Below are 6,000 nucleotides of genomic sequence, written 5' to 3'. Positions count from 1 at the left end.
AATTAATAGAGAGTTACAGTAGTCAAGGGGAGAGTGGATCAGGGCCACGGTGAGGGTTTTTTGTCGTTTCCATTGTGAGAAAGGGGTGGATTCTAGAGAAGTTCTTGAGGTGCAAGCGGCAGGAGCGGGCAAGAGATTGTATGTGGTAGGTGAAGGAGAGATCAGTGTCAAGTATAACACCCAGACAGCGGGCTTGCTGCCTAGGACTTATCGTTGTGCCACACACAGAGAGGGAGATGTCAGGTTTAGGAAGGTTGGGAGATGGAGGGAAAAGAAGAAGTTCAGTTTTGGGAAGGTTAAGTTTCAGATAGAGAGCAGACATGGTGTTGCAAACTGCAGTCAGGCAGTCACTTGTGTTCTGTAGTACAGCTGGGGTGAGCTCAGGGGATGCGATGTATAGCTGTGTATCATCAGCATAAAGATGGTACTAAAACCCAAATCTGCTGATGGTCATTCCAATTGGGGCAGTGTAGAGGAAGAAAAGAAGAGGGCCAAGGACTCAGCCAACAGTGAGAGGAAGAGGAGAAGATGTGGAGCCAGCAAATCATACACTGAATGAGCGGCCAGAAAGATAGGAAGAGAACCAGGAAAGAACAGTGTCCTTTAGGCCGATAGAATGGAGCATAGAGAGAAGGAGATGGTGGTCAACAGTGTCGAAGGTGGCAGAAAGGTCAAGAAGAATAAGCAGAGAGTGGTCACTGTTACGTTTTGCTTTCAATAGGTCATTGGTCACTTTGACAAGGGCAGTTTCTGTTGAGTGTAAAGGGCGGAAGCCAGACTGTAAAGGATCTAGTAGAGAATGAGAGGAGAGGTAGCGGGTGAGACGAGAGTTGACCAGGCGCTCCAAGAGTTTGGAGATGAAGGGGAGATTGGAGACTGGTCTGTAGTTGCTTGTGCAGGATGGATCAAGAGAAGGTTTTTTTTAATAATGGAGTAATGATAGAGTGTTTGAGGGAGAAAAAGAAAAAAAAAAAGAAAAAGAGGAAGACAACTGGGCGCCAAATCTGAGTGTAAATGTATGTGAACACAGATTACAGTGGTCGAAGAGATTTTACACTCACCATGCAGATTTCTTCTGTTTTCGCTTATATGATCCATGTAGTGGATTAACTCTTTTGGTGATCCTCCAGTGTGCAGCACGAATCTTCAGGAAACAATGTGGGTCCTGTGAGGGTGCTCACGTTAATAATAGAGTAGATAGAATGAATCCCTTTCGGCGCTTCCGGAGGATGAAGAGGATCTCAGAGCAAGTTTGTTTTTACTCCAAAGGCAACAATTTATTGTTGCATTCAATTAGAGAAAACAGACAAAAACGGACAACACGTTTTGGCTAACAAAAGCCTTCATCAGGCATACAATACCTGATGAAGGATTTTGTTAGCCGAAATGCATTGTCTGTTCTTGTCCGTTTTCTCTAATTGAATGCAACAATAATTTTTTGCCTTTGGAGTAAAAACAAACTTGCTCTGAGATCCTCTTCATCCTCCGGAAGCGCCGAAACGGATTAATTCTATCTACAGTAAAAGAATTTTTTTAAAATACATGTGTCTGAAAAAGTTTGATTTATCATAATACAATAAGAAGCGATCAACGCATCTTGTTTCCCCAAAATATATATCCCCCCCCAAAAAATTAAATATATATATATTTAAATATCCCCAAAATAGTATCCCCAAATTATATCCCCGAAATATATATCCTCAAAATATATATCCCCAAAATAGTATCAAATAAAACATCAGCTCCTCCCACAAAAAACAAGCCGTGACACAATTCCATCAACAAAAAAATGAAACATTATGCATTATGGGTCTCGGAAAATGGCAACACAACCCCAACATTTTTTTTCCACCATATAACGCCATGGCCTTTCATGCGCTTGCACAGAACCCTTCATGGCTTTATCAAAGCTGGAAGTCCTGGCCTAACGTGAGAACCTGGGGATTTCAGCGTGAGGTGTGTCACCCCTCCAGAACCAAATGGGTGACATATAGAAGCAGAAATAAGGATTTTTATTTTTTTTTCCATTTTGATGGTGCTTTACAGATAAGAAAAATGGTGGCCAGCGGCCTCCATATTGCTGAATTCGCGTAGAACTGAATAACAAAAAAATTGATTTTTTAGTAAGTAAGGATTTTTTGGAAATTTTGAATATGATTTCAATCCATTCAAATTTATTTGTAACTTATCTTCGAGTAATACAAGTCCTACAATATTCAATTATAATAAAATCTCTGTGCTCGGTATATAATCATCCCATACCACTGTAGTATTCTAGCTCTTATATTTAGACAATGCTTATGATCAGAAATTTTGCAACAAAATTTAAAGTAGATTTTATCCTTTTTCAATAAAATTGGTAAAATCTGCAGCAATTTCTGCAGTAATGTATACTTTACTCTCTTAAATAATCTTAATTGCTCTATAAAAAAATGAAACCGCACAATTGCATAAATGGAAAATGAAATAATGCAAGTTATATAATGTGATTTCATCTTCTTCCCGGTGTGTGTGCCAAACAGCCTCCAGTACTACCCCGACCATTGTGCTTCATGTTCCTCTGCGCAGCCAGCTGCTGACTGTGTGGCAGGGAAGAGGGAGGGATGTGGCGCCTCCCTATGTCCCTTACTGCTGGGAGGGAGCACTCCACTCTGTACACTTCTTCCTTGCATGCGTGTTGGACATGTATACAAAGCAGTGAAGACTTGCAGGAGCTCACAGTAAGTTTTGAGAATGTAGTATTGGTTTGATTCTATAGCCTAATAAAGGCCGGGATATTGGGGGTTAACTTTACATAGGACTGCAGTAGAGTTTTCTAAGTAAAGCAGCACTATTTTACAAATTTCCTGTTCAAGGTTGAAATTGACAGCAGACCTGATGGGGTAAATGTACGGTAGAAACAATAACGATCCCTCATAATGGACAATTAAAGAAACAGAAAAAACATGGCGTCTATGATGCTAATGTGTTGTGTTTGTTCAATAGTTAGAAAAATCCATTTGTTTTTGTGTTGGGATTTTGGGATCGTAACATGGATAACACTTGGCATTTGATTTTGGCAAAATGGCCCAAATCTTCTTTGGTCATAACACGTCAGGTTACATAGGTTGCATTATGCTGTTACTACATCGCACTATGTTGGGGTCCCGTTATGCTAGTTACTGTGATGAAACACAACAGAACCACATTCACTTACATGAGGCTGTGATTCAGGAATAGTATAGTGCGATCTTTGCCCATACATCGTATGTTGTGGACAAACTTGCCGTGCAGAACCTTCCTTAAAGGGGTTTTCCCATGAACAAAGTTCATTTTAATCGATAGATCTTGGAATAATAAGTTCCACATAGGATGTGTTTTAAAAAAAAAAAATGTTCCTTTGTTGAGATAATCATATATGTGTCCCTACTATATGACCGTATAATGACCGTATAATGGCCGTGTCTGACTGTACAGGGACATGGTCTGGTCATACCACATCTTATGAGTCAGGAAAGAAGTAAAAAAAAGTATACAAAGATTACAGCACAGAATCGCAATTCATTCTTTCTTTGAGGTAAAACATTTTTTAAACATAGGCAAGGAAATGTTTTACCTCACAGAAAGAATCAACTATGGTCACATGCTGTCCTGTCTGTATACTCTCATTTTCATTGTCCCCGGCCCAGGAGATGTGATATGATCAGACCGTGTCTCTGTACTGTCAGACATGGCCATTACACAGTAGATAGCAGGGCACATTTATAAGATTATCTGAGGACAGGAATATTTACATACATCCAATTGTGGAAATTTTTATTATTCTATGATTAAAATTAATTTTAAACTTAACTTTGTGGCAATGCCACTTTAATGGTCATATGTTCGGGTATGTCACAAAAAGAGGCATCAGGAATTTATAAATATGAAGTTTGTCCTGAATACAATATTTTTCAATGCATTTAAGAAAAAATTCTGACATAATTCTATGAATAAATTTGCTCTACATTTCTTTAAAATAAAAATACTCAAGAAAACAAAAACAATCAAAGCTTTTTGTATGTGGCATAAATTAATGATGCCTCCAAATCAAAAAGTATTGATGCTGAAGCTGCTTAAAAACAATTGGTGGTGGAGTTGGGTGTCCCCCCAAGGACATCTCCAAGGAGTTTGTATGTTCTCCCCATGTTTGTGTGGGTTTCCTCCGGGTACTCCAGTTTCACTTCAAAAACATACTAATAGGAAATGTGAATTGTGAGACCCAATGGGAACAGTGGTAATAATCAGTGGCGTAACTAAACTTCGATGGGCCCTGGTGCAAAATTTGGACCTGGCTCCTCCCTTATGCTGGTCAGATGTATGTATAGATATGTATACATTTCACTTTCTAAATCCTATAAAGTCACATGAGTTGCCCTCCCCCCTTTATGTAGTTTATGTAGTAATGTCACCGACCCTGTGCTAATGCCCTCCTGGGCTCTTTCCTTGTAAATATGTCCCCCATCCTGGTATACATGCCCCCATTCTGGTAAGTATGTCCCCCATCCTGTCCTATATGTCCTCCATCCCAGTATATATGTTCCCCAGTATATATTTTCCCCATTCTAGCCCATATCTTGATGTATATATAACCCCATCCTGGTATATATGTCCCCATTCTGGGCCCGTCCTGTTATATACTGTCCCCCTCCTGGTATCTACTGTCCCCCTCCTGGAGTCCTCCTGTTGTATACTGTCCCTTTGCAGGGCCTCTCCTGGCATATACTGTTCACCTCCTGGTATATACTGTCCCCTTCCTGTATCTACTGTCCTCTTCCTGGTATATATGTCCCCATCCTGGGAAATATGTCTTTGTTCTGTCTAATGCAAAAAACAACAACATTGTACTCGAGGTCACAGGCTCCCACATCACACAGCATTCTCCTGTGTAGCCAGCGCACAGTGGCCGGCAGCTTTCATCAGTGCAATGCATGATGTCATTGCCATGCGGCGTCCTCAGTCACTAGGACACAGATGAAAGCTGTCGGCTTCTGTTTGGCCTGCAGCGTGCATCGCAGTACAGTGACTTGACGGGGCTCTGCACCGCGATGCATTTCAGCTGGATGTGCAGCCTCAGACGCATATCCAACTGAAGCAGGGGCTGGAGCCGACAGATCCCATGCACCTCCAGACCCATTTGTGGTTGTGATCCCTGCGACCACAATCATTCAACCCCTCAAGATAACATCTATATGGCTGCATGCATACATTTAGTATTTGGTTGAGTTTTTACCTCATTATTTGTAAGCCAAAATCTGGAGTGTAACAATCAGAGCAAAAATATTAGGAAACATGCACCACTTCTGCATTTTTTACCCATTCCTGGTTTTGGCTTACAAATTGTGAGGTAAAAAAAAATGACCAAATACTCAACACGTGGCCCAAAGCATTTTGGAGTATGATGATGCTATATAAGCAAGCCAAAGGCATCGTTTAGCTGACCGCATAAATCGGATAACACACTGACCCATGTTATTCAATGAGGCTGTGCAGATGACTGATTTGTAGTCACTGACAGAATCTGTCTGTGAATAAATCACACCATGCTGCGATTTTAATCTGAAATCAGATGAGACTCACCCATTCAAGTTGTTACGTCACCACTGGAGTCCGCTGCAGCAACTTCTACTCCGAGCGCCAGGCGACGCACGCTGTGTTCCTGATGGAACTGGTGGAACTAGTGGAACTAGTGCTGGTGATGGGAGAGAAGTCGATGCCAGCGGCGCTGGTGGGCGCAGGCTCCGCTCATGCACTGGGCTGGGTTTCCTTGGGATCTGCAGTACCACTGGCTGACTATAGGTGGCGTGTGTCTTCCAGCTGAAGTTACCATCATTCAGCTACAACCAATGGGAAGACATGACACCCTCCTTAATTCCCCTCCTGTCTACTGACCACTGCCAGAGATAGTTCTGATATTCTGGTTCCTGTTCCACCCTGTTCTGTGTAGTGATTCTGGTGTTCTGAGTTTTTCTTGATCCTGAC

At 41.5% G+C, this 6,000-nt stretch overlaps 1 protein-coding gene across 2 annotated transcripts in view; it reads left to right on the top strand.

The window, feature by feature from the left end:
• Nucleotides 1–2,650: 2,650 nt before the first annotated feature.
• LOC142291211 (cryptochrome-1-like) overlaps nucleotides 2,651–6,000 on the top strand; it is a 117,678-nt gene continuing 114,328 nt past the window's right edge. The window contains exon 1 of one of the 2 annotated variants that reach the window (XM_075335567.1): nucleotides 2,651–2,720. The gene's annotated coding sequence lies outside the window, so the exon portion shown is untranslated. The remainder of the gene's footprint in view (nucleotides 2,721–6,000) is intronic. The other variant, XM_075335568.1, reaches the window with a different exon arrangement.

This window comes from Anomaloglossus baeobatrachus, chromosome 2, assembly GCF_048569485.1.
Source record: "Anomaloglossus baeobatrachus isolate aAnoBae1 chromosome 2, aAnoBae1.hap1, whole genome shotgun sequence".
NCBI lineage: Eukaryota > Metazoa > Chordata > Amphibia > Anura > Aromobatidae > Anomaloglossus > Anomaloglossus baeobatrachus.
This window is presented reverse-complemented; position numbering and strand designations above follow the sequence as displayed.